This window comes from Urocitellus parryii, unplaced genomic scaffold (assembly GCF_045843805.1).
Source record: "Urocitellus parryii isolate mUroPar1 unplaced genomic scaffold, mUroPar1.hap1 Scaffold_107, whole genome shotgun sequence".
Classification (NCBI taxonomy): domain Eukaryota; kingdom Metazoa; phylum Chordata; class Mammalia; order Rodentia; family Sciuridae; genus Urocitellus; species Urocitellus parryii.
In genome coordinates this window covers 541,875-553,649 of record NW_027551836.1, presented here as the reverse complement: position 1 = coordinate 553,649, position 11,775 = coordinate 541,875, and the positions used below count along the sequence as shown (strand labels likewise).

The 11,775-nt window shown below is 41.1% G+C and overlaps 1 pseudogene; it reads left to right on the top strand.

Annotated features, from left to right (window-relative positions):
* The first annotated feature begins 2,958 nt into the window (after window positions 1–2,958).
* LOC144251559 (ankyrin repeat domain-containing protein 60-like) overlaps window positions 2,959–11,775 on the top strand; it is a 35,843-nt pseudogene continuing 27,026 nt past the window's right edge.

Sequence of the window (11,775 nt, the reverse complement as noted above, 5' to 3'; positions counted from 1 at the left end):
AAAAACTCTTTGAAGTGGAAAAGTAAATATTATCATTTGATAGTACTTGGACCCAACAATGCAAATACAATTGCATTGTGTTACACTCTGGGGGGCTCCCCTGCAGGTCACACAAAGCAGCAGGGTTGCTATGGAAGAACCAATGTGCCTTAGCGCAATAGTAGGCCAGGATGTGGTACTGCTCTTAGGAGCTATCCACCTCTTCTTAATCTTCCTCAGATACACACACACACACACACACACACACACACACACACACAGAGGCAGAAAAAGGGCTGGCCTTTGAATGTGTTTCTGTTTCTGTAATCCTGGGGAGGAAGAACCACAAATATGCGATGGGAAACGACAACACCCAAATATCAGCTTGCTGTTACTGCTCCCATTGACATTCTTGTAAAGGATCCCATGTGGGGATGGGAAGAAAGATTTCATAAGCAGTCTGGAGTCCCGAGTGGCGGCACAGCCAGACAAACCACCTGGGGCATCCACCTGGGGCATCCCGGGTGGACCATGAGGCCTGAAGCTGCGGGTGCGCCAACACACTCCTGAGCTAGTTCCCCTGCCCCATGGGGCCTAGGTAAGGGTCCTCCCCAGGGCCGCCATCTGCGCCCCATAGTGTGTAAAGCAGCCCCCTAAATAGCCAAGACCCCTCAGGTGGCGGCGCTGCTCAGGTTCACGATGGGTGGGGCAGCTACTACTCCCCGTAGTTGTCCTGGCCACTGCCCTCCCGGGACATCCCCCATCCTGGGTCGCCCTCCTGGCTGTCCTGTCGCGCCGCTCACCTTGCCCGGGAAGGGCCCCCGGGAGGAGCACCTTGAGAGCCTGCCTCTTCAGCTCCACCAGGCTGGCGTTGCAGTTCTAGCACCAGACGCTGAGGTCCCAGCCGGGGGAGGAGCCGCCGCCGCTGCCAGCGCCCGGGGAACAGGTGCCAAAGCCCGGCGAGCCGCCCAGGGAGCCCGGCGAGCTAGTGCTGATGCCCGGAGAGGCGGGACCGGGGATCCGGTGAAGGAGCTCGGGGACGAAGTGCCCGAGCCGGGGAACGGGGTCCCAACGAGCCTGGCGCCGAGCCTGCGCCCACAGGGGTAGGCCAGCTCCCAGAGCGATTCCTCCTATGCTTTCCTGTACCAGCTCTCAGGGGAGAAGGGAGCCACGGGCTTGGTGGGCGAGCAGACCTCATTCACCTGCAGGGTGTCAGGGGCCGAGAAGCAGTGGACTCCCGCTCTCTGGAGCTGGGCCGGCCTGGGGGCGCCGTTTTGCCCACCCGCCGGGGCATCCGCATGCCACTGAGGCCTGGCTGAAAGCCCATGGGCTCTGGTTCCGGGCTGCTGCAAGCCCTGCAGCTAAGTTGCTCTCCATCTATCTCGTTAATTGTCCTAAGTTGATTCCCCGCCTCCCTGACTTCTGCTCCGGTTTCTGGGTGCCGGTTTCTGGGTGCCTGAGGTCAGGAGAAAGGTTTACTTGAAGGGTTTTTCAACGGTTTCTGCAGGGGGTACCCACAGATTCAGCGCCCCAGTGCTTTTGGACCTGGCACCCACCACTCAGAAAGAACCCAGTTACAAGATGCTAGCAGACTCTATTCTGAGGGTCCTGTGACTTATGGGTTTTTATTCATTCGGGGAACAGCCCACCAGATCCTGCCGGTAAAATGAAGAGATCTCCTAGATTCTGGGAAAGGATCCGTTCTACCAAAGGCAGAGAATTCATGGGAAACATGTTTTACGGCTTAAATCTGCCTAGAAGTCCAGGAATAAGGCAAAAGTTATGGGTCCAGGGAAAATAAAGGATTAAACGGACTGAAAAAAATCTGAGATTGAAGTGAGTGTGCGGGTGTCCTCGCAACAGACTCGCCTCCGCACACAGCAGAGATGTCCCTGCAGCGCGAGGAGAGCTCAGATCCGGCGCGCTGGCCGCTGGCTCCTGGGGATAACTCTGCCAGAGCCACCCTTTCCGGAGAAGGAAAGAACCCCGGCAGAGATGGGTCTGGTAAGGCGTCTGAACCCGTCACAACTTACCCCGTATTTCTTGCCCGGTTGGAGACTGCAGCGCAGGCCGGGATCCATTTTAAGGTGTGGCGCTCCTGCCTGATTTTGCGAGGCTGAGGGCCCGGCTGCTGACCGAGAAGTTACTGGCGAGTGGCCTGTGTCCAGGGCTCTAATGAAACAACGCTGCGGAGCCTGGAGCTGAGGAGAAGCGCTGAGCGAGCATGGTTGGATGGAAATGCTGCGCCTGAGCCTTCCCCCGCCCAAGTTCTTTCTCTTCCTGGTAAGGCTTGCAGGTCTGCCTTTGAAACTCTGTGTAAAACGGATTGAGTCACAAACAGTCCGCAAACATGCCGGGTCCTCTCCCCGCCCTTTGTTCTCCAAGACCTGCCCAGCAAACCTTGTCTAGAATTGCCCTACCACCCCAGGACAAGCCAGGGAGCCTCCCTCGGAACCACAGCCAGAGGACTGGGGACCTTCGGCCCCGCCCGCCGGCTGCACCCTAATCTGTGAAGTACTAAACCGGCCATGGTGAGCCGAGGACCTAGCGGGGTGCTGGAGAGCAAGGGAAACTGAGGGATTCGCTGTGCTGCTCAGGAGCACCCGTACCGCGCGGGCCTGAAGAGGAGGCGTGGCCCGAAGTGGCCTTGGCCTCTCCTTGCCCGGGGTCGGTCCCCTCACCCGACTTCCACGCTTTTCTTCCCACATCCGGGATCTGTGGGGTTTCCAGAGCACCCAGTCAACGCCCCCTCCCCTATAACCGCTCCCCCTCCACCCGCCCCTCACACAGTGCCCAGAGGCGCAGGAAGCCGGCATGTGTCAGGCTCCACACGTGGCTGCTCTGGGGTGTCATTTTTAATTTCTCTGGAGGACATTTCTTCTGGTGAGCCAGCAGGTCTATTTTGTTGTGACCTTTAATTAACACCCTGAGAGACACCTCCTGAAGGACCAGCCCAGCGCTGGGATCACGTGAGGTGTAATGGCATCCCCAAGCTCCCAGGAGAGACCGGGTCTGGAGGTAGGTGAGGGAGCAAAGGACTTCTAGGGCTTTCCAGTCGGGGGCTTGGTTCTGAGATATGGGTGAGGCAGGAGGGGGCAGGAAGAGAAAAATTGGGGGTACTGGAACTCTGGGCAACGCCCCCCACCCCACTTTCCTGGGGGAAAAAATCTTTCTTGTCCTCTCTGGTGCTGCCATTCCCCCTACACCCCCGGGCTGCAGCCTTTGCCTGGGAATATGTCACAGATACCAAGGCGAGGTAAGAAGGGCAAAATAAAGATGTTGAGAACAGTGTGGAAGTTTCCATTACGTTCCTACTAACAATTTAAAAGCGATCATATCAGTAGAGAACCTTAGGGGGAATAGGAACACCTCCAGGCAGCACAGGCCAGCTCCAGCCGAATCTGTATTCCATATAGGTGCAGCGGAAAATATTGTTGCCATTAGGTATGGGCTGCTTATCAGCCGGAAAGCAGCGTGTGGCCAGGTGAAATGGACGAGCTGGTGAAGACGCGGGTGGGAAGGTGGGATGTGGAGGGGGAGCAAATGGGGAGCTGCGCGATCCACCATGGAGACTGATGAGCCGGGAGCTTATCTGATTTGCATCCCAAAGTATCTGGGGCCCCAGATTGTGTTTTATGGGTTCGGAGAGCCCTCTGTTGATAAAAGTCTATAACTGGAGGCTCCACAAATGATTTGAAGCGTTTAAAAATGTAAACGCAGTGAAATGCAAAAATTTTAAACGCATAATTCTGTGCGTTTTTATAAATGTATGCTCATTTTTATAAATTTTATACTCTTGTATAATCCACTACCCCAATTAAGATATCAGTTTCCATCACTCCAGAAAATTCTTTCCTGCCTCTTTAGGCAGGCAGTCGGTCCCTACTCCTCATAAGAAACCACTGTTCTGATGTCTATCACCATAGATTAGTTTTGACTGATCTCGAATATTTTTGTACATAGAACTCTTTTGTGTTTGGCTTAGCATACGTTTTCTTCATTCCATGTTGCCTTTTATGGGTCAGTTTTCCGTTATTCTGTTTCTCATTCCTCCATCTCTCCCATCCTCTCTTATTAATTGAATAATTTTTAGTATTTAATATCATTCTTCTATTGGGTTTTTGTTCTAATGATTACAATATGCATATTTAACTTACTATGGGATAATTAGTGTTAATATTGTACTACTTCACCTAAAATGTAAGTTTGCAACAGTTCAATTCCATTTTCTCTCTCACCTTTAGGCTAATATTTGAATATACTTTATGTGTATATACATTATAAGATCCTGTTTTAGCTAGCTTTTTTGATGCTGAGACCAAAATACCTAACAGGAATAGCATAAAGAATGGAAAATTTATTTGGTGATGGGTCACAGTTTCAGATGTCTCAGACCATAGATGGCCAACTCCATAGCTCTGGCCCAAGGTGATGCAGAACATCATGGACAAAGGGCATGGCAGAAGAAATCAGCTCAAGACATTGTAATCTGGAAGCACATAGAGAGGGCTTTGCTCACCAAGAACAAAATATAAACCCCAAAGCCATGCCCCAGTGACCTACCTCTGCCAGCCACACCCCACTTGCCTATTACCTCCCAGTTAATCCATATCAGTGGATCAATCCCCTGATTAGGTTACAACTTTAATACTCTAACCATTTCACTACTAAATGTTCTTGCATTGGCTCATACATGATCTTTGGGGGGTACACCTCATATCTAAACCATAACAGGCCCACAATACAATTTTATCAATTTTACTTTAAACAATCTGTCATCTTTCCATGAAAAGAGAAAAAAATTCAGTGTTTTGTATATACCTAGTTTTTTATAATATTTATTTTTTTAGTTGTAGATGGACACAATACCCTTATTTTATTTATTCATTCATTTTATGTGATGCTGAGAATTGAATCCAGGGCCTTGCAAGTGCTTGGTGAGTGCTCTACCACTGAGCCACCACCCCAGGCCCTATACCCAGTTTTAACATTTCTGAGACTGTTCATTTTTTTCCCTATTGTGCCAAATGTCCAACTAGATTGTTTCCTGAAGAACTGCCTAAAGAAGTTCACATAGCATTTTTTATAGTGAGGGTTTCTTTACAACATATACTTTCAGATTCTGCTTATCTGAAAATGTCTTTATTTCACTTTTGGGTTTGAGGAATGGTTTAATTAGATGTAGGATTCTTGGTTGGCAGTTATTTTTCTGCCAGCCCTTTAAGAATGTCATTCATTGTCATTCCATGCTTCTGATTAAAGGTAAGCAGTAATTCTTATGGACATTCCCCTGCATGTATTGCATCCCTTTTTTTCCCCTCTGGGTGCCTTGAAGATTTTCTATTTATCTTTGGTTTTCAGAAATTTGACTGATGTTTCTGGATATGATTTTCTACATTTATCCTGCTTAGGTCTGCTGAATTTCTAGGACCTATAAATTGATTGGTAAGTTTTTGATCAAATTTGAGCAATTTACAGTCAATGTTAAAATACCCTTTCTGCCCTATTTTATCTCTTTTTTCTCTGTTTGGGACTTTTGTAAATGTGTATGTTATTATGCTGTTTGATATTATTCTATGGGTTACTGAAGTTCTTTTCATTGTTTGTATTTTTATCCTTATATTCTACGTGTTGTATAACTTATATTGTCCTTCATTAAATTCACCAATTCTTACTTCTTCTATAAGGCCTATCCAGTGATTTTTTTCATTTTAGATTGTGTGTGTGTGTGTGTGTGTGTGAGTGTGCGCGCACGCACACATACATGCACACTCACACAGGAGAAAGAGAAAGAAAGACATTTCCATTTCATTTGTTCATTTCCTTTAACTCTTTGAATGTAGTTATAATAGCAGCTTTAAAATTCTTTTCTTTCTTTTTTTTCCCCCAGTGCTAGAGATAGAACCCAGGACCAAGTGCACTACCACTGAACTACATCCCTGTCCCTAATCCTAATGCTTTTCTGAATTCCAACATTTGACTCATTTGGGAACCACTTTCAATTAAATGATTTTTCTCTTTGACTCTGAATCACATTTTCCTGTTTCTTTTCATAGCCAATAAACTTTAACTGCATACTGAATATTGTGGATACTACATTGTAGAAATATTATATTCTGTTGTCTTCATTGAAGAGTACTGATTTTTTAGTCTAGCAGGCAGGTAAGTTACCAGTGGATCACCTTGAACTTGGAGAGGCTTGACTTTTTACCTCTAATGATTATAATATGCATCTTTCATTTGTCACAGCCTACATTGGAAATACCTCTGCTTCAAAACAATGTTCATTGACAAGTACACTGCACAATTTCTACACTCAGGAACCCCTGGTGTACAACCTTATACAAGAGAAACCTCACAAGCATTCTTAGAATACTCTTGCATTAACTACCATCATAAAAAATTAACTATGTATAGGAACATAAAAACAAACAACGTTGGAGATGTGCTTGAAGCTATTGACACCAAATATAAATTCTCAAGAAAAAATAGCAGAAAATACCACCTTCACACATTTCAATAATTTCACTCATTATACTAATAAATCATATCTTGCAACAATAAGAAGGAAAACTATACACTAGAATCAGCATGAATAAAATTCAACTTAATAAACCATACAATAGGAGAACACTTATAATGTTTCATGGAATTGGAAACACACATGAACACACAGTGTGACACATTGGAACTCAACTAAGCCACATTTCATACTTCTAGAAAAGAGTCTAGTGGCATTATTTGACTATAGAGCACTTCCTATTGCATCATTCATAACACCATATAGTCCACAATATGATCTCCAAACAGAAACCCAGACATATAACAAAATGTTGGTCATGTCTCTATAAGAACTAATGAGAGTAACAAGATTTATGAATACATCTCATAGTATAGATGACAACAAATGTACATCCATATTATCTGTATTCTTTTTGGGTGACCAAGTAGGTGCAATACACATGGACAACAGATTAGACTTTGAAATTTCCTTATATATAAAAACAGACAACCAAATATACATAATACCATAACCAGATAAAGGATAAGACCCTAAACTTAACATAAGTAGTGCTGTATGGATAGATGATTATGTAACACCAGACATACTGATAGGATTGCTGCACTGGAGTCAATGTAAAATTCAATACACCTACTTCTACCCCAGGTATAAGATAAAAGCAGCAGACAAAAGGCCTTAATCATGGTGGAAACAGCAGGCATGAATTTTGATTGAGTATCAAAATATATAGAGTAGATCATAATATGCTCTACGATTTCTACATGCTACTACAAAAATGGAATAAGCCATGGGAATTAAGTCAAAATTATTTTGTGGCTCAACAGCTCTGTTTAAAAAGAACTTTAATTGCTAAAAGATCATGGCAGAAACAGGAACATGTATTTATTTGTATTATCCATGTCCTCTGAAAGATGTTACATCAGGGACCAACACCAACCATGTATAATTGATAGAAGAGGTATTAATGCCACACATAAACTATTTACAGCACATTACCCATCATGAATGAAATTCTATAGAGAAAGTCCAAGGCTAACAACAATCACCTTATGTAATACCAAATATACAAATTCCTTCACAAATAATTGTAAATCCCATAATTCAGAGGATAACATTAACTATTGACACAACACTATATGCTAAGGAGCTATATAGGAGATGCCATAAAAAAAGAAATGCATATTCCAACAATACAAAGACAACACATTAGAAAAACAAGGGAGATTTTAGAATAGATAGCTATAGCTGGACAGCTATAGCATTAGAATAAATCTTTAGTGCAAAACATAGAGGACATGGATGTTAGAATTACAGTCCTGGAACACATTAGAGACAGAAATTCATGGACTAAAAATAATTTCCAGATCTTTATATACAATCACAGATATCATACATCAAGCTGAACTACAGAGGTGAACTATAGTTCAGACACTAACAGCCCATAAAGAATATTATGATGCTTTTATACAGAAAATGGATAAGAGAATGAAATAAATAAACACATAAAACCACTAATATCAGAAATTAGCCTCAATGGAACAATTTTACTGGAAGTTTCAGTGATACCAATTGACACATTAACTTACCTATACATAAACCATCATATAAACCATCATGAGTTACATGTATCTAAGGTCACTATAATTGTGAAGAAGTAATACGATTCAGAAATAATCTTTTTGCTGTCTGTTCACCTAATACCTTTAGCATAACTATCCATGTAAACACATATACCCTAAACACAAACAATTACAACCACACAAAACACATCTGACAGCAACTCCCACAGTGAGGATTATTATTATTATTACTCTGAATATTCTGACACCAATATATGTTTTGGTAAATGTAAAACAACCCATGAAGCACATGGAAGTTGACATTATACACTAAATCAGGTAAATGTATAACAGCTTTCTCAAATCAACAGATACAGATAAAACACACATTACAAACTAATATGGTATTTGAAGAAAATTAGAGGATAAACCAGACATACAATTGGAATGTATGAAGCAACTTCAAAACCAGACTTAACATATTATACAACAACTACAAAGACAGGATGCCCAAATAATATTGGATATAGCACACCTTAATAACAGAAATCACATTGTCTCACCAGTAGTACATGTAATAAAAACAGATTATTTATCATACAAACATAATGTAGTCAATAGATTATGATGCTCTTGGGCAGATTAACTCTATAAGCTCCTCAAGTTTGACACAGTATGCTGGCACATTCCAAAATGGTTCCAGGACATAAAAGAAATTCTCCACTATGCACTGCTAATATGCATATTCATGATAGCCTTAAAATTTTTAATATGCATGCTAAATGGAATAAAAAAATTAAAACAAGACACAAAGAACTTAAAACACATGTAGGTAATATTAGATGGCTATGGGACCACTCTGCAGTCACCTCTGAATAAGGAGAAGTGGATGTAACATATATGAATAACACCTGCACTTTACAGCACACTTGGATATTGTTGGACCCAGTTATCTGTGTTAACACCCACCTGGATTTCCTGAGAAACAGACTGGGAAACTGAAAATACCATTTTATGACATTGATTGAAAATTACTTCTGCCTTCCATTTGATGCTAACATTTTGACATATATTGGTTGTAACAACCTAATGATTCTTGCAAAATTGTTATAAGTATTCTTAAATTTAGGGTTAAGACTTTGCTGTGTGCTTAAAAACTTTGGAGTACTATATAGACACACCTTAGTTGAGCTGCTGTGGCAGATAATTCCTAACAGATTCACTAGAAAATTAAGATATTTAGGATTTAAGAGAAGCTGGGAACAATAAAAAGTGAGACCATTTATCAGAATTTGACAGATGTTTTAATGACAACCAGACCAGATGTTTCTGACCCCAGGATAAGGGATGCCATGGAGAAATCCAGTGGTAGCTGATAAGGATTGCTAGGGGAAGGTCAAAAAGCCTCAAAATATAGTGTAAAATATAGAGCTAATGGACAGGGATTCAGCCAATAAAAACAAGGGTGCACTTGAGCTGGAGAGCCTGATGAGGACCTGAACTTCCAGCACTTGTCATCATTCTCCTGATCCTCTGTGTGATCCTCATCAATCTCAAATTCTACAGCCTTGTCTGGACCTTGTTGAGAGACTTAACATCTCCCTATGACCCTCTCCTCAACTGATCATCCACTCTATGCTGGGAAAAGCCTGCCTTGGTTCCAGACCTGATCACTGTGATTTGAGTGAGTATGCATATGCTAGACATAATACCTAAGACTTGAGACTTTTGAATTTAGCATGCAGAGAGAATTTCTGTCACTAGCCTCTCATGACTAAGTGTGCTTTGCAATTCTTAGTATTAATCTAGAATTGTTTGCTGTGAATTGATTATGTCTATTGCAGTGCCTACCAATAAGGATTTCTGTTTTCTTGATTAAGAACCTATAGAGTAAAATTATATTGAGTAATTTGAATGAATAAAGCATTGAAAGGGGCAGAAGCGTGTGGACATTCTTTATTTCTCCCTTGACTTCATAAGTCACAATTTTGCCCCCCTGTGACAGGTTGTTATTATTTTTAAAGTATAAAATTAAGGGATTCTTATCACTAAAGATTATGTTTGTCTCCAATTCTAAATGTTGACTTTATTTTTGGTATTATATCTGTACTTTGACTGTTATTAGGTTAAAGATGATTGCTAGAAAATACTTCCTAAACTTGTACATGTTGGGTTATTGGGAATATATGGCTATGTGTTTGCTCTCAAAGCAGAAAAATAAAAAATGCAGAACTTATGATACCAGAAACACAAACATACAGACATCACACTTGCCAGAACATACTGTCTTGGTCTCCAGCACCCACTTGAAGGATTTCTAGAGTTTAATAAATAATATAGTTAATTTTTCTCAAATCTCAGTATTTGAATAATCATCTTTGTTCTTCTGTACATTAATGGAGTAACTACATTTTTGTTTTGGTGAGAATCATGTCTGTTTTGGATAAGTTATAAATGAACTAGTATGATACACAGACTTTATAAACATTATGTAAGTTATAAGAATATGAATCCAATTTATAGAAATATAATTCTGATAAAAAGTGAGATCACATTATTTTGATGCTTATTATAACGCCTCTATCCCTTCCTGTAAATAAATCAGAATTTTTTTATATATCACTTAATTCAAGGGCTTATCACAATTATTCATACTATATATCATAAACTGAATTAGAGAACAAATTAAATATAATTGCTTTTATATGACTGATAGATAGTCAACTTATTTTTCATTGCAGAATAGCAAATGAGACTGTGCAGAAAGATGTATTTTAGTCTTGGCCATATTTCATTATGGATTTAGACTTAATGACGTGGATTTATATACACATTTGTCTGTTGAAATCTCAAATTTACGAGTACAGTTAGTCCATATTATTTTTCCCAGGTACTCACAGTCAGCTATGACACATAGAATCGGAAGAATTACCCACTAAGACTGGGTTTTTTGGGCTCAGTGGTATAGTACTCACCTAGCATGTGTGAGGCACTGGGTTTGATTCTCAGCACAACATAAAAATAAAACAAAGATACTGTGTGTCCACCTACAACTAAAAATAAATGTTAAAAACAATTATCAAGTAGGAGCATGTGAACTCATGGCAGAATAAAGATGATTCGCAGGGAGACTCCCATGCCAGTTGTACTTAATACCTCAAGTCTTGATTTTATAACATTTTCAATGTTGGTCAGTAAATCAGTGACAGTACCAGTCATACCATGTCCTTGGCAAAATAGGGTGCAGCATAATTACAAAGGAGTGAGGAGGGATGGAAAAGGGAGGAACTGAGGTACAAGATTGACCAAATGATGTATGTACGTATATGAATAGACCTCAGTAAATTCCACCTTCATGTATATCTATAAAGCACCATTTTATTAAACAATAATTAAATGGAAGGAAGACAAATAAGGGGCATGGAGTAGAGGAAGGAGAAAAAAAGCAAAATAAAAGTACTGGGAATAAAATGTAGCAAATTATATCCCATGCATGTACCCATGTCAAAATGGACCCCACTATTATGTATAATAAAGTCCTCTAATAAAACATTTAAAATGAGGAAAAATATATATACACTGCCAATTAAACTGAGAATTTCTCAAACAAATAAAAATGTAATTGATGTGTTTAGTTCCAAAAAATTATGGAATAAGTTTTTAATAAATGCTGATTTTATTAAGAATGATAGTATTGGGGGGGCATAGGGGGAA